The sequence below is a fragment of the Eleginops maclovinus genome, chromosome 23 (genome assembly GCF_036324505.1).
Source record: "Eleginops maclovinus isolate JMC-PN-2008 ecotype Puerto Natales chromosome 23, JC_Emac_rtc_rv5, whole genome shotgun sequence".
NCBI lineage: Eukaryota > Metazoa > Chordata > Actinopteri > Perciformes > Eleginopidae > Eleginops > Eleginops maclovinus.
In genome coordinates this window covers 23,193,170-23,214,381 of record NC_086371.1, presented here as the reverse complement: position 1 = coordinate 23,214,381, position 21,212 = coordinate 23,193,170, and the positions used below count along the sequence as shown (strand labels likewise).

The following is a 21,212-nucleotide window of genomic DNA, read 5'->3' as shown; positions in this document are numbered from 1 at the left end:
TAAACTTTTATTTTGAAACCGGAAGTAGTTCTCATGCCAGGAAAAGCGGAGTCATTGTAGCACAGGTGGTGTGTGAGTGTTTGCAAGGCACATGTTGACTGCTGAAGGATGGGAGCTTAACTAACTGGCCATTTCCAGGGATGCTACTGGTAGGATCATGTTTTGATGTTTTATCTGTAGATCTTTTGAATGTTAATTTCGATTGTTAAAGCGAGTTTAAGTGCTTTAGTTAGTGTCATTTATATCTGACTGTGGTGTGCTAATGTTAGCTTGTAATGACGCGCTAGTGCAAATATGGGAGAAATGTTTGTTTGGTGAAACAGTGAATGTAATGAGAGGCAGTTTTATGAAAATGCTGTATTTTGTGTTTTGTTTTCTTGTAAAGGTTTTCAACCTATCTATAAAAGACGTATTCGAACTGATGACTTTAGTAAAATAAATGAAAGAAGAACGAAGAAACCGTCTGAGTTGTGTCCATTTTTACCCTGTTGATGGCCAAGGCCTTTTTCAAGTTTGTGCAGAAGTTAAGAATCCCCGATAACTTGACAGTTGAAAACCAGTAGCATCCCTGGAAATGGCCAGTTAGTTAAGCTCCCATCCTTCAGCAGTCAACATGTGCCTTGCAAAACCAAGCTGATTGCTAACTAAAGAGCTGCATCAAGACTAGAAGATTAACGGCTTCAGTGGTGTGGATGCAGAGGACAGACTAAACAGCAAGGATATTCAAGGTGCTTGAAATAAAATCAGTAAACCTGAATAAATAAGCTGAGAGTTTAAGAGAGAGAGAAGAAATCATCAAATTCAAGATGGCAACAGAAGCTCTCAGCAAAACTCCGGATCAGCTTAAGAAATACAGGACCGTTGCAAAGACCTCCTTCACCAAGCAAGCTAACTATCTCAGTCGGAAAGCAGGCGATTTAACTGAGTTAGAACTCAGACAAGAATTTGCTAATTTCTCTGCCGATTCAAGAAGAGTTATCGAAGCCAATGATGACTACCGGGCTGGTTTAGAAGCAGAGCTAGCAGCCAATGAAGAAGGTAAAGATGATGTACTTAGTCCGGCGCAAGATGCAGACCTAAGTAAATATTCCAGTGAATGTGAACAAAAGTTCAATGATGTAAAGCAGATTGTTCAAGCCAACCTCTGGAGCAGATATGGAGAGGAGATGCTAGTGGCTGCTTTTGAAGAAGCAGAAAAGGCCTCTAGGCATATGCACTACCTGTGGAAGGCAGCAACTGTGAAGGATTTGAAATACAACATGGCATACTGGAAAAGTTGATTAAAGGAACATCTGATGCATTCGCAGCCTGGGAGTCATGGATTCCTGCAGCAGAGGAAAAAGACTTTCGAAAACGAAGCAGGGACCTGAGAGTGGCTTACAATGAGCTAGACATGAGAAAAGGTGAGTTTGCCAGAGCGCGGAGAATAGCTGGGGAGAGGCAAGGTACTGTTGTGAAACAACAACACACTGGACCAACAACACCAGTAGTGAGAATTAAGCCAACCAAACTTCCCACGTTTAGCGGCTGCAAAAGAGACTTACACCGCTGGAGGACAGACTGGGAAAGCCTGCAGAAGCAGGGAGAGCCAACCGGTTCACCAGAGGTGAAGAAGATTCAGCTTCTTGATAGTGTGGAAGAAAAGATTGTTAAAGATCTCCGCTTGTCTACCTACAGCACAGCTGATGATGTTTTCAGAGTGCTGGCAAATAGGTACAGTAATACATATGCCATTGCTCTAGAAATTGTCGAAGAGCTCGAGAAGATTCAGCCAGTTAAAGGGAATCAACCGAGGAAGGTAGTAGACCTTATCCAGACCATCGAAAAGGCTCTCGCTGACCTCACAGATCTAGGAAGTACCGGTGCCATCAAAAACCCACTGGTGGTGAAGTCTTTAGAGAGCAAGCTTCCTGAGATTTTGAAGAAGGACTGGCTGACGCTCATGGTGGACCCTAGCAATGGTGTAACTGAAGATAACCACTTTGATGCGCTATTAGCTTTTCTGAAGAAGCAAGAGGAGATCTTCGAAAGGCTAGAGCACCTACAAATCACAGACAAGCCAGAGAGGTCAGACAAGGCAGAAAGGAACTTTAACAGGAAATATGCCTCAACTAAAGCCACAAAGAAAGAGGATGCTGAAGAGGGATGCATTATCTGTGGAGATGAGAAACATAAGGACAAGATTTTCTTCTGCAAGAAGTTCAGAGGTCTGAAGCTGTCAGAAAAGGAAGCTGCTGTGAAAAGGATTGGTGCATGCAGGGAGTGCTTAGGGTGTCATAAGTATGATGACGGCTGCAGAGACACTTACCTGTGCAGGAATGTAGACTGCAAAAAGAGAGGCTCCTCAGATCACCACTTCTTTCTCTGTCCAAGAGGGAACACCAAGAGGCGTGAACTTGAGAAACCTCGGACAGATGACAGAGACAAAAAGAGCTTAACTGAGGAACAGAAGAGATTCTTGGGAGAACTTACCCCAGAGCTAGCTGAGAAGTGCAGGAAGGCCTTCACCAATAATTCGTCGAAGGTCAGCAGTCCTGCTGAGCACCAGGTGAGCCTCCTCGAAGAAAGTGGATTAAGAGAACTTCCCGTCATTATGATGTTAATGGAAGTGACCGCTAATGCAGGTGAAAAAATCGGAGCCCTTGTGGATCTGGCTTCGGACACCAATTACATCACTCACAAAGCAGCCAACAGATTGAATCTTAGGAGTGAGAAGATCACACTTGTTGTGCATGGAGTGGGTGGAATGGCTACCAAAGTAGCCACAAGAAGATATCTCCTCAGGGTTCGAAATCAAGACCTCCAAGGGAACTGAGAGGGCCCATGAACTAGTCTGTTATGGGCTGAAAGAGATCGCCAAAGTTCACCAAGCTGTCAGGGCTGAAGAGCTGAGGAGATTCTTTCCAGAAGTTGAACTTGAGGAGCTGAGGAGACCTGAGCAGATTGAGTTGCTCATTAGTCACAGAGAAGGGAGACTCGCCCCACAAAGGGTGAAAGTTGTGGGAGACCTCGTCTTGTGGGAGAGCCCTCTCGGAAAGACGGTGGGCGGAGCACACCCTGATCTGTTTGAGCAGGTGAACATGACGGCACATGAGTCGAAGACGCACTTTGCTCGTTCTATGAGGACAGCTGCTATCAGATATGAGGAGATCCCTGCTGAGGCCCCCTTCATGACCAAGACAGTTCACATGCAAGACACCATCGTTGAAGCTAGGCATACAGCTGCAACTCACCGTGACTTCCTTGAGTGGTGGAGATGGGATAGTATCGGTGCAGCCTGCGAGCCGAAGTGTGGTGGATGTCGTTGTGGGAGCTGCCAGCCTGGTGGAAAGGAGATGACCTTAGCAGAGGAAAGAGAGTTTGAAGTAATAAAAGATGGCCTTACCTACGTCATGGAGGATGAACACAGCAAGTCTCCACACTGGGATGCAAGGTATCCTTGGATAATGGATCCTGCTTGCCTTCCCAATAACCGAAGTGGAGTGGAGGCCACCTTTTTAAGGACTGAGAAAAGGCTCAGGAAGGAACCAGAGTGGTTTGCTGCTTACACTGCCCAAGTCCATGAGATGGTTGGGCGCGGAGCTGCAAAGAGACTCACAAAGAAGATGGCTGAAGACTGGAGGGGACCAGTTTGGTATGTGAGTCATCTGGTAGCACCAAATCCCCACTCAGTCACTACTCCAGTGCGCCTTGTGTGGAACAGCAGTCAAAGATTCAGAGGAGTGAGCATGAACGACCTCCTGCTCAAAGGGCCAGATGTCTTGAACCCCATCAGGGCCGTCCTGCTTAGGTTTAGGAAAGGAGTGCATGCAGCCTTAGGAGACATCAGGAAGATGTATAACTCTGTGTGGCTGGAGGAACGCGAGATGCATCTTCACAGATTCCTTTGGAGAGACCAGCAAGACGAAGAGATGGGGGAGTATGTCATCACAAGGGTGAATATAGGTGACAGGCCCGCTGGATGCATAGCACAGCTGGCTATGGGAGAAACTGCAAGGCTCACCAGGTTTTCTCACCTGGAGGAGGCGCGAAGGGTACTGGAGGAAGACAGCTACATGGATGATGTCCTGACATCTCACAATGATGCGCACAGACTGAGCGAAGTGACCAAGGAGATCGAGGAAATTCTGCAAGCAGGTGGATTTTCTTTGAAGCCATGGGTCCAGTCTATGCAAAGTGGGAGGCAAGAAAGGGGAGTAGCAGACCCCACAACGAGGACGCCCCCTGAGACGCACAAGACATTTGTCCTGCCAAATCAGTTGAGAGACGAGGACAATAAGGCGTTAGGTATTGGATATGTAGTAGAGGAAGACAAACTCTACCTGATGGCATCGATCAACTTCTCCAGAAGGAGAGGAAAGATGAGAACAGGCCAAGACCTATTGATGGAGGAGGTGAGATCAAATACACCTGATCCTCTCACCAGAAGACTACTGCTGAGTCAGGTTGCTGGGCTCTATGACCCTATAGGACTCGTCACACCACTGAAGCAGAAAGGTGCCATACTCGTTAGGAAAGCTTTTCAGGAGACAGCAAGTGGAAATCTGGCCCAAAACACCTGGGACAAGCCACTCTCCGAGGCCATCAAGCTGTTTGAGGAGTATGCACAGCTGGGACAAGTGAAGTTCAAAGAAGCCTTACACCACGAGGCTGGAAGGGAAAACCGTGGGCTATCACTTTCTCAGATGGCAGTGACAAGTCCTACGGAGCTGTTCTATACCTTAGATGGGAAACGGACGAAGGTATAGACATCAGATTCTGGAATCCAAAGCCAAGCTGACGCCACTGGACCAAAAAGGAGATGCAGTCAAAGCTGAGGTCTGTGGCGCTGTGTTTGCAGCTAGGCTGAGAAAGTATGTGGAAAGGCATGGCCGGATGGAGATAGAGCGCTGGTTTCATCTAGTTGATAGCCAGACAGTATTGGGAGCCATTCACCGAGACAGCTATGGCTGCCAGACATTCTTTGCTAACAGGATAGGCGAAATCCAAAAGTCTGCATCAGTTGAAGACTGGTGGTGGATCCCAGGGACCCTCAATATAGCTGACACCATTACGAGGGGGGGCTGCGCTGAAGGATCTGCAAGAGACATGGCAAAGTGGACCAGAGTTTTTGAGGAGGCCATTAGAAGAATGGCCAATAAAGTCAGCTGAGGAAGTGGTCATTGACGCTAGGGACAGCATCAGTAAGCTGCAGAGGAAGGCCTTTTCAGCAGTGATGACAAGAGGTCAAGTGAAGAGATGCCGAGGGGTCACCACTCAGGACCAAACCGAAGCTGAAGATTCGGTTGAAGAAAATGACGTTAACCCAACCCACCTGATTGTCTGCCCTGATGCATCGGAAACCGATCCAGAAATGAGACGGGGTGAAGTTGCGCTGAGAGTAACACTTTCCAACTCAGCCATCAAAAATCTTTTGGAGGTGAAGAGGTTTAGTTGCATGTCCAGGCTGGTGAATGTCGTTGCTTGGGTGAGACGGGCTGCTGACAGCTGGCTGGGCCTCAAAAACCAAACCACAAAGAAATTAAAGTGGGAGGCATCACCCTCAAAAGAAAAATCTAAAGCTCTTGTGCTCAATGTTGAAGACTGTGAGCATGCCTTCAGAGCTCTCTGCTTGGCAGCTCAAGAAGGCATTACATTTCCCGACACTACCCTAAACAGGCTTGTGGTGATTAAGGACAAAGATGGACTCATTCTCTGCGGCGGCAGAATTCAGGTCTTCAGAGATGATAAATCTTTAGTGCCCATCTTCCCTCAAGATGCGTGGATTTCTACATTGCTTGCACGAGAAGCCCACAATGCCAATCATGAGGGTATAGCAGGAACACTGTTGAGGATGAGAAGGAAAGCCTGGGTGGTTAGGGGAAGAAGGATAGTCAAAAAAGTAGTGGACAATTGCGTAACCTGCAGGAGAGTGAAAGCAAAACGGTGTCAACAAATAATGAGCGACCTACCACCTGAGAGAACCACGCCAGCAGCTCCATTTCAGTTCACCGCCGTGGACCTGTTCGGGCCATATGAAGTGAAAGATGAGGTGAAGAAGAGAGTGAGGCTGAAGGGGTGGGGTATTGTGTTCAGTTGCATGGCATCCAGAGCCATTCACGCTGACATTGTCAGTGACATGTCTGCAGAAGGATTTATGCTTACTTACCAACGATTCACATCACTGAGGGGACACCCCAGCAAGGTATGGTCTGACCCAGGCACAAACTTTGTTGGGGCCAAACCTGCCCTTGAAGACCTCTACCGGTTCCTGGGGAAACTGGAAAGCTCAGGAGTGGAAGAAAAGGCGGCAAAGAACGGCACAAAGTGGTCCTGGAAGATCCATCCGGCAGACTCGCCACATAGAAATGGAGAAGCTGAAGCAGCGGTGCGGACTGTAAAGAGAGCTCTCCAGAACGTAGGTGGTAATGGAGTCTTCACATGGGGGGAATTCCAGACCTTTGTGTATATGGCGGCCAATATGTCTAATGAGATGCCTGTGGATGCAAGAGCACAAAGCCAAGAGGATTGCGTGGAGTATATCACTCCAAACTCTCTCCTGCTGGGGCGGGCGAGCTTGAGAGGAGACCCAGGAGACTTCCAGTTTGAGGGTTACCCCTACAAAAGGCTGAGAGTGATCCAGTCAGAGGTGAAGAAGTTCTGGAAGAAGTGGTGTCAATTGGCAGGCCCGAATCTCTTTGTAAGGAGCAAATGGCACACGAAGGAGAGGAATGTTGCAGAAGGAGACATTGTTTGGCTTGCGGATCAGAACGCCTTAAGAGGTCAGTTGAAACTAGGCAGAGTGATCAGTGCATTTCCTGACAAGAAAGGAGTCGTAAGAGACGTCAAAGTCAGGACGTTTCCTAGCTATCCAGTCATGATCAAGAAGCCATCCCGTGAAGAACGTGGTAGTAGAACCTCAGCGGCGAGGAAGCTTTCCAGCAAGATCCCTGCTACGATCCTACACAGAGACGTCAGGCGTCTTGTTGTGTTGATTCCAGTGGAGGAGCAATGAAGGGAAGATCGGCACAGTCCAGAGAAGAGTGTCGTGACCTCCTTGGGTTCTGGTACCAGGAGCTCAAGTGGGAGGTGTGCTGTTAGATCGAACTTAGAAAGAGACTTTTGTTTTGAAAAGAAAATAAACTTTTATTTTGAAACCGGAAGTAGTTCTCATGCCAGGAAAAGCGGAGTCATTGTAGCACAGGTGATGTGTGAGTGTTTGCAAGGCACATGTTGACTGCTGAAGGATGGGAGCTTAACTAACTGGCCATTTCCAGGGATGCTACTGGTAGGATCATGTTTTGATGTTTTATCTGTAGATCTTTTGAATGTTAATTTCGATTGTTAAAGCGAGTTTAAGTGCTTTAGTTAGTGTCATTTATATCTGACTGTGGTGTGCTAATGTTAGCTTGTAATGACACACTAGTGCAAATATGGGAGAAATGTTTGTTTGGTGAAACAGTGAATGTAATGAGAGGCAGTTTTATGAAAATGCTGTATTTTGTGTTTTGTTTTCTTGTAAAGGTTTTCAACCTATCTATAAAAGACGTATTCGAACTGATGACTTAGTAAAATAAATGAAAGAAGAACGAAGAAACCGTCTGAGTTGTGTCCATTTTTACCCTGTTGATGGCCAAGGGCTTTTTCAAGTTTGGGCAGAAGTTAAGAATCCCCGATAACTTGACAGATATAGAGATATATCTAGAGATAGATATAGAGATAGATAGATAGATATTTATTATATATGTATATTGGCCCTCTGTATAGTAATATAGCACATCTGTATATTTGTTCATACTACATCTGTTTATACTATGCCAATTATTCCCACCTCTTTTTACTGCCCTTATCTTTACATAATCACTCTTAACTGCATATACTGTACATACTCTATATATCGCACTTGTTTCTCTTTGCACTTCTATCTATCTATCTATAATGTTGTTTTTGTTGTTTTCATTTATGTAAATACACTCGTTTGATACCTTAGTACATTTATGCATGCTTTTTTTTATATACATTTTGGAGTTATAGCCCCCCCTGGAGAAAACTCCACCAGCCGCCACTGGTTGAGAGTGAACGGAAACTGAATGCAGGCAGGATAAACACAACGGACACCAGTTAAAAGTGTTATGATGTTTACATCACCAAAGGTGATTTACATCCAGACAAATGAAAACTGAACACTTGCTATTTTAATGGTCAGTAGCTACCAAAAGTGGTCCAAGGAAGGAAACCCGGTGAACAGGCTCACTGATGCGCATAGGGAGCGAATGGCTGGGTGTGTGTGCGTTGCTTACCTGGGAAAAACATGGCACCAGGATGCATTATGGGAAGAATGCAAGCTGGCGGAGGCAGTTTGATGTTCTCGACAATATTCTGCTGGGAAACCTTGGGTCATGCCAGTGATGTGGATGTTAGTTTGAGACGTACCACCTACCTAAACTTGTTGGTAGTGTGATAACTTCTGAAGCAATGGAGACGAAACTCAGAGAGACAAGGGGAGAGCTGGAACTTTGATGGCAAACACTCAAGGTTTATTCTGAAGTTAAAGGCCGGAAAATTGACATTTGTTGCAGCTGTGAGTTGACAGAGTGGTTGCCCGACCAATTCTGAAGAATCCTAGGTGTAGGAAGAGGTTTTAAGTAGTTCTAAATGGGTAATTAACATTCTTCAAGCGCCAGACTAAATAAGAGCGGACACTACATCTAACTAAAACTGTATCTAAGTCAATAGAATATACGTACGAGAGCAGCTGGAGCCAGATAAACTGGCGCCCAGCTGTCCCAAAACAATAAAACCTATCTTAGGTCAGCATGAGCTGGTAGCCTACAGTATGGTTAACAACAAAGAGCCCAAACTGCCCCTCCGCAAGGCAAGGCAAGTTTATTTATAGAGCACCTTTCAGCACACAGCAATTCAAAGTGCTTTAGAAAACAAAATAGACAACATTGAAAAGCAAATGTATTAGAAACACATTATAAAAATGGCATTTAAAAACAGGCATCACGAAGCGAATGTAGCCAACCATAAATGTAACGTGTAACGTATGTATAAACTACCTTTTGGCCACCGTAGTGTTGCACTACAGCGGCACCGCCCACTTCCGCATTCCAGTCACTTGCTAAACAATATTTAAACAGCTGATACCTGATAGTTCTCTCCGGTTCGAGCGAGACGTTTCCGGTAAGTCTCCAAAATCATCGAGGTAGTGGCACGTTAAGCTCTGGTTGTTGACTTTTATACCTTACTCTAGCAGACTGTAGCTTTGTCCGTGACGGTGGCAAGACCAGCGGTACTGTGTGGGTTAGTGAGGGGCTGCGCTGTCCGAGATACATAAGGTAGGAGCGCTCATAGATTTTATAAAGTTAAGGTTTATGGCGGCATTTCTATAACGTGGGCTTTGTTCTTTTTTAGATTGTCCGTCACTGCTGTTTTTTCCCTGGTTTTGATTTGTTAAAGTAGTTTGTTTTTGATGCCTTTGTTTACATTGTTGTTCCAATTTCTAATCTCCCAAGAGTTAGTGTTTTTATTATCTGTATAAATCTGTATCCAATGAGCTGATACTGTTGTGTTTTGTGTCTTTTACGGGGGATCCAGACCCTGACGTGAGCAGCCGCCTTGGGAGTTGGGATTCAGCGGTGTTAGGCCCTCACGTGCACTTCACTGCCCCTTAAGTGTGTGTGTGTTTAGTTATTTTTGCACCTTTCTTAATTTATCCCTTTCTTTTCAATTTGCTGTGTCTGTACAGGGCACATGTGAGTGGCGGTGAGTAAATCTTTAGATTTCACCTGCTTGCTTCCCCACTCTAAACAGTAATTGTCTGCGCTCGTTTAGTCAGTTTTCTAGACTGGATACCATTTTAAATAATATTCTTGTTGTGGATGAATTCTTCATAAATTGTTGCTTTTACTGGTTGAAATAGTGTTTTGTTATGTATTAAATTTGTCTGATATTTATAAAGAAATATCATACTCTTGGGAGTAAATCCTTGTCTTGATCCCTTTGTGATTGCCAAGTGTATCGTGTTTCTAATTGAATTTGAGGAGTTTGGCTGTTTGAGGGGAAAAAAAGGGCAAATGATCAGTAGAATAACTTTAGGCCGTGTGCACGTCCGCGGTTACACGTAGACAGTGGGGTAAACACAACAGGTATGAAACACATAAATAAAAACCACACTTAACAGCTCAATTAAAAGCAGCGGTAAACGGATACGTTTTCAGTCTGGTTTTAAAAACAGCAAGAGATGTAGCCAACCTGTAGGATTCTGGGAGTTTACTCCAGATAGTGGGTGCATAAAAGCTAAACGCTGCTTCTCCTATATCAGTTTTCACTCTTGGGAGAGAAAGCGGACCCATCCCAGAAGACCTGAGACTCCTGGATGATCGGTAATTTGGCAGGAGATCGTTAATGTATTTTGGGCCTAACCCATGTGATGCTTTATAAACCAGCAGCAGTATTTTAAAATCAATTCTTTGATCGACAGGAAACCAGTGTAGAGATTTCAGAACTGGACTGATGTGGTCCACTCTCTTAGTGTTAGTGAGGACTCAGCAGCAGCGTTCTGATAGATTTCTTGGTGAGACCTGTAAAGACACCATTACAGTAGTCCAGTCTACTGAAGATGAAAGCATGGACTAGTTCTTCTAGATCCTGCTGTGTCATTAGTCCTTTAATCCTATATATGTTCTTCAGCGATAGTAGGCGGACTTAGTAATTGCTGTAATTTGACTGTTGAAGTTCAGTTCTGAGTCCATAACTACACCTATATTTTTTGCCTTATTTGTTTTATTGAGCTTTTACGACTGAAGCTCTGCGCTGAATTTTATTCTTTTCTCCTTTGATCCAAAAACCATAACCTCTGTTTGGTCTTCGTTTAATTGGAGAAAGTTCATAAGGGAGATTACATCAACCCGAAGGCCAAAGAACTATGCCATGAGGATAGAGACAGGAGAAAATGATGAACTAGGTCAAAGGTTAAACACCTAAGCAAAATATTCCCTAACAGGTAGTACCTCTCTTCATGGAGACGGTGTTCCCTAATGGCAGTGGCCTCTCTCAGCAGAATAATGCTCCCTGCCATACTGCAGAGAGGGTTCATGAATGTTTTGAGGAACACGACAAGAAGTTCAAGGTGTTGACTTGGCCTCCAAATTCCCCAGATCTCAATCCATCGAGCATCTGTGGGATGAGCTGGATAAACAAATCTGATCATTGGAGGCTCCACCTCGCAACTTACAGGTCTTAAAGCACCTGCTGCTAGCGTCCTCAGTTAGCATGTAACTAATATATCGTATATATGAGTAGAGGGAGAATGACGCGTGGAGTTGCATACTAAACACACCGCCTCTAACTCTCACTCGTTGACGCTGCAATAATACTATTAGTGTTTAATAACCAATAAACCTCAGAAGAATTGTGTCATAAGATATGATAAACAGAGACGTCATGAGAAGGCTAAGCAGAACATACCATGGACCCGCTTCCATCGACGTCAGCCAATAGAAGAAGACAGAAAAAGATGACCAAGTTGCTGCTAACCAATAAGAAAAGACGAGACTGGACGTTGGAGTAGAAAACAACTTGAAAAGTTTGAGATCAGCCTTCTTACTACGACGCTGTGGACAGCTAACCACTCAGTAGTGGACTGTGGGCCAGTTAAAGGAGAAGACCTCGGCTGAACGTCCATTGTAGACTTATCATATCATTGTATTAATAAATCCAGTTAAATTTAGATGAGAAGTCTCTTGGATTCTTTTAGTCTATTCCTACCATAGAATTTAGAACCCTACAGTATGTCCACAGTATGAATGTGTTACGTGTCTAATACGGTAATATGGTAATCGCTTTGAGCACCTGGAAAGGCGCTAAATAAATCCAATGAATTATTATTATTATTATTATTATTATTAACTGTTGCGCAGCCGAAGAGAGGAGGCTCTGCAGCGAGGGAGCAAAACCAGAACATCACTGGTACCGATCTAATATCATCAGTCTATGTGTTGTGTCCATGAGCAATCCTGTATTGTATAATGAGAGTAAAGCTGAACCTTGGACCGTGTGTATTTACTTTATACATTTGGAATATAAGTTAAGCTTGTTAAACACCTCCAACAGATGGTGTCTAGTTAGTTCACTATTCATACTCACTGATGCTCAGGGCTTAATGCTTTGTTTGATGCAGATGCTAGTACCTATTCTTAAACTCTGGTGACACGCTACATAAGGTAACGCAACACACACATACAAGTAGTGTCTAATGAATATTATATGTTGAAGTTTTCACACTTTTCGTCAACAATGTGAAAATGACCAAAGCTCATTAAATGCGTTTGCAGTGTTGACATTTCATTTGCATCCAGCCATAAAAGCACATCTTCACAGCTTCATTTCACACTTTACTTTTCCAATTTCCTCCTCAGTTATGCCAGCGCGAAGGGAATCAATGTATGACAGTAATATCCGCAGCCTTTTATTAATGCCCAGATGTCAACTATAGCAGCATACAGTACAGAACGACCAATTCCCAAAAAGATTTTGCGGCTTTTGCAGTCTCTTAACCTGCATGGGTAAGACAAAACTAGATACTGTTTGATTATCAAAGCACACACAAATAGTAAACCTGTCAAGGAAAAAGCCTCTTTCTGCTCCTGTGGTATTTGCACATGTTTAAACGGAGCAAAATGGACCCCTTCTATGCAAATGGTCCTCATTGTAATATAACTTCAAATTCAAAAAGATTATGACTAATAGCCACAAGCAGCTACAGTCCAAATGATACTATCTGCTTACCTCATTTCCCATAGCATGCAGAGCATGTCTTCGTTGTGTGTTCTATGTTAAACATTCAGGGATACTCCCAGTGCCTGAAGAAAATATGCAATTATAACTGGTGGTAATTACGATTCCATGAATCTTTTGTCCGATGACAAACTTCAATGGTGGAGATAAACACTCCCTCTGACTGGTGTCTTGGATCAGTTAGCAAACAGATGTCCTGCCGATGAGAAGTTCTGATTGAATGGACTATTCCCCATAAAGCACACCATGTTTCTGACCAAATCATTCTGGTTTGGATGGATGAGCAACTCAGTGTACTTTATGGTGTTTTCTGCCAAAGCGGGATCCCATGTGATTCCAGACTGATGATTTCAAAATATCCCATTACACATTACAAATACACTCATGCTGAATTTTGTTGGTTCTGGCGGTTTATGTGCTGTCGTGTGACTGGAAGTCCTGCCCGGTCTGAAGTGAGTAAAGTTGTGTTGAGCTGAATGATGACACTCATTTACTTTAGTAAAAGTAGCGTCTGACAGTCCTAGAGAAGCAGAGTGAAGCCTGGCCGGCAGCAGCCAGAGAGTGTGTTCTCATTCTAACTGGCTGTATATCAGCTGCTGCCATCTGTGCCAGCCACATCTTACATTCAGCTCCTCTTTTTGAGCACAAAAATCGAGCAGGCAGATTCTCCTAAAGCCTTGGCATTACACAGGGAGTGGAACAAATGGGATTTCTCTTGTCTTTGATCTTTATTTTCAGTCTGATGCCATCTGCATGCAAAGGCTCTAGCATGGCCCTCTACTGCAGACAAGGGATCCACATTAATATTGAAATGATAGCAATTATCCAAAGAGGCCGCATGCATACATGTTGTCACATGTCCCATTATGAAGGCTGCAACATGCATATTTGCATTCTAACACAGATATGGAACTCACTCAATGGAGATTCTATACATATTGTGTCGGGATGATCTGACTATCTGAATATACAATACATATAGTATTTTAAGCAGCCCCCCCAAATCTGAAATATGCTCTGCAAACTGTCAAAGTGATAGGATTTAGTGTAATGTTGCATTTGCTTTTGGTAGGCACATTCAGGAAGGTTTAATCACACATAATTACCGCCCATTACAGTCAGCAGCACAGAGTGGATGATGAAAGAGGTCTAATCCTCAGGAAAGGTGGATGCTGCTTCCCTCTGATGAGCAGATAGAATCCTCTTTTCAACTTCAACTCACCATTCTCTGAAAATTGAATATCAAAGCAACTTTTATCAAAAGAAAGTGAATATCTTTGTCTTTATACCAGTGAACCATTATAAATGAATAATTCAAAATTGTAATAATGTGCTTATTTGCTTTGTTTCTTGAACAATGGGATGGATATCATGGTGCTGGAGTCAGGACAGTGATAGTGAAGGCAAGCAGCTCGCCAGCTCTGTCCGAGGTCAGTAATGGAGATACCAATTATCACTAGTCAGTGTATTGTGTGTTTTCTATTAATACCAGACACACACATTTAAAAATATACGTTTGTGGGTGTTTGCATGATAAAATATTATCTATATATTAACTTTGATTTCATTGTTTTTTTGTTTCTTCCGCCAAGATTAAAGGATGTAGGGGAAAAAATTACTATTTTAATGATGACAGATTCCCCTTGACTTAAAATAAATAGATTTGACATTATTGAAAATGTGTTAATATTCACTTTCTGGTGGACTATTAAAGAAAACCCACCTACCTGCACCTGTAAAGCTCTCTAATTAACAAGTTCATTAAATCATTTTTGTTTTTATCAGAGCAACTCATAATAGGTGCTTTCATCGTCGTCGTCGTCATCATTATCATCATCATCATCATCATCATCATCATCATTACCATCATCGTCGTCGTCGTCGTTATCATCATCATCATCATCATCATTACCATCGTCGTCGTCGTCGTCGTCGTCGTCATCATCATGTCGTAGATTGAGTCTCCAGGTGTGGATGAAGGTGTTAATGGTTGAGTCTTGATCAGAGATTTAGGGGTGGGTATATTGTGTTTCTTTAGACAAACCAGCAACCCGATGGCAAACTTGTACATATCTGCCGGGGGAGAACCGGGGGATTGTTTGGATTTTTTCCGTTTTTAAAACGTTTCATGTTAGACTCATATCATACTTGCAAAAAAAATAAATCCTATTTGTCAAATGAGTGATTAGATTTAGGAAATAAAATTACTTAAAAATGATGGATGTTTTTTCCTCCTGTGTGTGAGCTGGCTATCTCTTTTACACCTCTCTGTTTGGAAAGGAACACTTTCTTCTCACTTAATGACCTCTTATCCATCGCTGTCTCCTAGCCGTTTGGATGACCTAATTGGCCCAAATCAACTATTCTCTGCTGGCTGTCATTCTCTAGGCGCTGTTTGGGCGACTATGCACAGTTCAGAAGCTTGCCTCCTTCTTCCATGCAAATGAAGCCGAGCAGAAGAGAAAACATGGGCAGAATAAACCGTCCTAACAGCCCACCCCCAGCTACAAACTGTCGTACACCTCATTAACCCACAGAGGGCACAGGAAATGAAACCTCTGACAGGACATTAGGGAGCAACTAATGACCCAATCAGCAAGGTTGCCACTGGCCAAATTAGCATTAAGCAAACGCTACAGGCATGTGTGTGAGTGTGTATGTGGTTAGGAGGTTGAGTGTCAGAAGCTTTCTGAGGGAGGCTGATAGGAGCCCTCAGGGAAAGTTATCCATTCACTGACGCTTAAGCTTCACTGGCTGCATATCCGCTCTACACAGAGGGAAATAAAAGTAGTAGAAGCTCTGCAAAGCCATATATTCAATTTGACACACACACACACACACACACACTTGTCATTCATCTACAACATGTTGATGCAGCTATGTTTCTTAAGCCTCCCCTCATATATATGCATGCTGAATAAAGCCTCATAGGTGTTTGATGCTGGTTAATCCATATGAACGGTAATAAGATCTCACTGAACCCCAGGAGGCCCACTCCTCTGCACTGTGTGGGCCACACACACACACACACACACACACACACACACACACACACACACACACACACAGTTTTACAAGACTTTTGACAAGTCAATGAATCAATTTCATGATGCAAATAAGTGTGTGTGTGTGTGTGTGTGTGTGTGTGTGTGTGTGTGTGTGTGTGTGTGTGTGTGAATAACAAGATTACATGATTGGCTGTTACTTCATAGCATGTCACTGCTGCTTCCCACTTCATTTTACATTTCCCATGTCTTACTTCAAAGAACCGTTGTGTGGACACTGGACAATGTGGGGTTTCTGTCTGCAGATTTTTTATTCTTTAGTCTTTCTGGTGCAGTGGCAGTATGGAATACACTCAATTCAGAACACTGTATGGAACGTTTTATTTATTCAGAGCATTATTCTGACAGAAGAGAATACTCGCTATTTCAAGAATATAAGACTATTTCAGGTCGTCCTGCACATGTTTCGTAAATCTTATTCTTGGGTTTCTGCGGTCACCAATGTTTTCTGGTTTCTCTAATCTAAGGTAAAAACACTCCAACACTGTCTGTATCGGAATCAGAATCAGAATACCTTAATTGGTCCCAGAGAGGGGACATTTACATTGTTACAGCAAAAGTGAATATAGAGACAAAAAAATACATTAAATAAAACACTGTAAGACACAGTTCTTAGGCATGTGCTACAGTGTTTGCACACGGCACAAACTGCCTATATCAAGCTTATATGAAGACATCAAGCAAAACTGAACAAATAGAATCATTATAGCTAATATAAACGCATAATAATGATTTTATTATCATCATTGAAAATATTATTTTATTCATGAATGAAAGCATTATCTATTTTTTTGCTAATACACTTTGTTTTATTGGTTAATTATAGTCAGGCACAGCAGTCCACACCACAGGTTGGAATTACAGCATGTCTAAAACTTGACCAGGTAATATGGCTGCTATATGGCGGCATCCCGGAGTGGTTAGTCTTTAGAACGCATGTTTATGGAGTAAACAATGTGAAAGTGGCCTCGTTCTCAGAATTATAACCTTAAAACATTAAGCTCTTATGAATACCTATGTGACAATTATGTGTCACATGCATTTATTAGGATGAAACTGACACCCTCTTTTGTTTAGTGAGGAGTGATTTTGTTAAGTGAGGAAAACATATTAGAATAATGGTAATGGAGATCATCCAAGAGCCCCTATTTAGCTTTTTCAGGGTTTCCTTTCTCCTGCAGTCTGTTCTATAGGTTTTTATGCATGTAAATGGTTTGCAAAGGCTAAAGTCCCTGTGTTCCCTCCATAGGGAGTTTCCTCTTAAAGTAGAGACACTACATACTGATATACACAGCTGCACATCAGCAGGAAAGGACTCTTTAAAGTAGAGATCCTACATACTGATATCCATCCGAACAACTGCAGGAGAAGACTCTTTAAAGTAGAGGCACTACATACTGATATGTAGCCTATATATAAATATGTATACAGGTTTTATTATACACGCATAGGCATGAGATGTAGACACAGGATCTAGAAACATAAATGTGAGAGGTCCAATGGGGCTCTGTTTAAAGGAATGAATTTCTTACTTTTAATAAGAAGGGCCAATTGTCTTTGAACGTACGGTTTGTTTTGATCCCATTTAGCCGCCGACCTCATTCACTTTCACAGATCCCATTTCCATGAGCTTAACTGCTCGTGAATGTTTGCGTTTCTTTGTGTTTTCCTCTGCTGTCATTGCATTTCAATAAGATCACACACTTAGCAAAAGGCAATGCCATTCACATCTTTAATTCATTTAAGTGTATGTTTTAGATGTAAAATGGGACGGTCCCTGGAGGTTTTAGGTGCAACAGATCCACAACGCTGTTCAGTTTAATTGCACAGCGCACACAACAAGATAGTGGTTTTAAAAAAAAGCGTTTTAAGAATTCCTCAATGTTAGCTTAAATTAAGCATGAAAGCAGGATTTTACATTACATCTACATGTTAAACAATGTGAGGAGGGTTATCTTCCGTCTTTTTCTGCTTTCAGATAAAAGATATAAGGCAACGCAGACACAAATACATATATGAGGATTAGAGACGTTTATATGCTCAAACACAGTGGCAGCTCTGATACGTTGTAGGCTATTACACGCAACGTTTCAAATCCATTGTCTCCACATCTCAAGGATTCCGGGACAAAATGGTTAGATCATAAAATGTGTGTGTGTGTGTGTGTGTGTGTGTGTGTGTGTGTGTGTGTGTGTGTGTGTGTGTGTGTGTGTGTGTGTGTGTGTGTGTGTGTGTGTGTGTGTGTGTGTGTGTGTGTGTGTGTGTGTGTGTGTGTGTGAGAGTGAGAGAGAGAGTGTATGTGTACATAGAGAAGTGGGCCAGTTGTAATGAATCAAATTGACTGGAGACAGAGAGAAGGTGCGATGCACAAAAAGAGGCCATGCTCACAGATGGTGTGTAAAGTGATGAACAAATGAATCTGTACACTCATTAAAGGCAGGAAGCAACAAAGGAAGCTATTCCTCTTCTTCATTCTGAGGGCACTTTTCTGAGATCAACATAATTTGGCTCGTCCTTAACCCTAATTACAAAGGTATTACAGTGAATTGAACACACAAATTAGTAATGTGTGTGTGTGTATATAATATAATACAACTTTCAACCACTAATTCAACTAATTCTAGTCTCTATTCCACAGTTATTAGGTTAAGTACCTTTTAAAGATAACCGGAAATATAAATGAGCAGTAGTTGTATAGAATTACGTCCCCGTATTGGCCCCTCTTTGTTTGAGTAAATGAATGTAGCGTGTCTTGAGTAAACGAATATAGCGTGTCATGGTTTGGTGGACAGTGGGGAATGGATCTGTAAAACAAGGATAGAGCAGAGGTGGCTAGCTGAAGCTCCTCTTCATTTGCATCTCTCTGCATGTGAAGTGCTACCCAAACAAACAGACTAAATGTACCGATGTTGGGGTACAAACACAACTTCACGTGTTAAGCTCCACAGTGCCCCTTACAGGCTGACATGTTTAATACACCCTGCAACATGGAGGAGTTGCACAGTGAGTAAATACCAATTAGGATGAAGTTATACTTAATTGATATACAGTTACACAACCTTACATGACACAATATATGTTCTATGTACTGGCCAAAGTTCGTTTTTTCCGCTTGCATTCATAGTTAGCAGTTATACAACCCTATTTTCCAAATAACTATATGAACGTGATTTGCAGTTGAGTGCATACGTTCCGACATCAATTGTGCATATACATCTACCTAAACTGCTTTCAATGACTATATCTCCATGTGTAATATATTTTTACAGGATAATTGTTATGCTGTTCAAACACAAACAATTACATGCAGAATATATTAATCACATTCACTTTTAAATTATACTTAGTACTGTTAGAACTTATCTAAATATCTTTAGCTGCTGTTAAATGTGAACAGTTCCACTGGTAAAAAACAGGACAATGTATAGAATGTGTTTTGTGCAGAGGGTAAGTCCTTAACATGATATATACAGTATGTGTGCATAAAAGCAGTGTGACATCACCTAGATACCCAGCTACTGTATGATATCAGCTTACATCATCTTTACATCAGGATTTAAAAGAGGGGGTTTTCCCTTGTTCTCCAAAGACATCACTATCTGTGTCCATGTTTGTGCATCATATTCAAATTGTAGGTGTAGCTACTGCAGCTCAGTAGTGTGCTCAACCTTTTAGTCCCGACCCGAACCGCCACTGGAGAAAAAACAAACATGCTGGTAAATTGATTATTACAATTTTCATTAAAAAGTACTCAAGTTAAAATAAACACAGAGCAGCTTTTCGAATGAACAATGCATTTTATAAAAGTCATGAAACTCAAACTCATGTCCCTTCTGAAAGCACAATTCTGTCTTCAATCTTTCACGTAAAAAATAACATGTTTTCATAATGTTGTTTCTCTCTGTGTCAGGTCTGCTTTCCTCCCTTCTGTGTGATTATCAGCTCCGCTCTTATTCTCTCGGCCTGCGTGTGATCGCCTGCCCTCTGCTGTGTCTTGTGATTAGTTCTGCATGTGTTTAGTTGCTGGTATTCTTTTCAGTACGCTATTCTTATCTGTTCTGTTAAGACACTATTCACCACCTTAAAGTGTGTTTGAAAAGCTTCGGTAACACTGAATATAAATCTCATTTCATGTGTTCAAACCCACCTAAGAAAATTACAATAGAGTATAACATGAGGTCCAATAAGATAACACATAGACTGTTTTGTGTCCTGTTCTTTCTGACAGCTTTTGGATAAATGAGTGCCAGACCAACATGAATACACTCTTTCATGAGAGCTTTGACACCAGGGATAATGTTCCTCGAATCTCAGGTTGTTTTCTAAGCCTATCCAAAACAATCTGATATTTACTGTGTGGAAAACGGCAAGTACAAAAGAGAGCACGACCACACAATATTCAGGCGAGAAAACACAGGGAGGAAGCCACACAGAACCAGACGGCTGGGAAGGGCGTTCTTCTTTCATATGTGAGAGTGCGTAAAGGTGAGTTTTGAAGTGTTGTGTTCATGCTGTCTTTCATTGTTTGCTTTTCCTTTTCCACCTGTTTGGTCTTGTTATCAGGTAACCTCTTATTTATATCAAAAGTTCTCAGAAAACTGGAATGAAAAGACCTTAAAAAGGTGGGTGTTTTAATATTATTTGATTTTAAGGGCCTGTTTCGTCAAAAATATAGATTGATTTTCCTTTCACATTCTGTTATGTTGAGCTAAATTGCTTTAGTACAAACCAATGACAGACAGCAAACATTTGAGTTTTTGCCCTGTTTTTACACTAGGGCAAACACTGGGTTGCTGCTAGAAAGACTTTTCTGTTCTTTGGGAAGACTGTGATGGGTTCTGATCTGCTCTGTAGGGTCAGAGAGGGCTGGCTTCAGCATTTTTCTCTTCTTCAATTGGTAGAGTTTGTCAGCGGGAAGTTAGTTGGATTGTTGTGAAAATGTTCGTTCTTTAAAGACCAAGAGTTGGTCAAAAGTAGACCAGGAAACATCTAGTTTAAATCAAAGAGTATTTATTAATGCAATAGTTTAGTAGGTTTACAAGGGAACACAGCTGTGGCCCTTAAATCCAATTCACTGGTCCACAGTCCACACGAAGCACTTATCTGTCTACAGTTGCAAGTGTAACCCGGGTTAGTTAAACCCCAGGTTTTTTTTAATATGCTCTTATTCTGGTGGTCCGCTGCTGCCGCGTAGTGATATCACTCAGCGATAGGCGAAGTAGTGCACTGACGAGTTTTTCCAGTCAGAGGAAAAAAAGATAGACATGAGCGTGGAGAGTTTAGCTTAGCAGCGTCAGCAGGAAGCGATTAGGACAAGACAACAGTACTTTTTCAATAAAGTAGAAAGGTAGCAAGGCTACATTAGAA

The 21,212-nt window shown here is 42.3% G+C and overlaps 1 long non-coding RNA gene across 2 annotated transcripts; it reads left to right on the top strand.

Annotated features, from left to right (window-relative positions):
* The first annotated feature begins 9,150 nt into the window (after positions 1–9,150).
* Positions 9,151–14,998, top strand: LOC134859415 (uncharacterized). Of its 2 annotated transcripts, XR_010165098.1 has the most exons (3): positions 9,151–9,165; positions 9,236–14,210; positions 14,566–14,998. It is a non-coding gene; the product is annotated as an uncharacterized LOC134859415 (long non-coding RNA). The 2 variants fall into 2 exon arrangements; XR_010165097.1 differs by lacking the exon at positions 9,151–9,165 and having other exon boundaries at positions 9,178–14,210.
* The last annotated feature ends 6,214 nt before the right edge of the window (positions 14,999–21,212 follow it).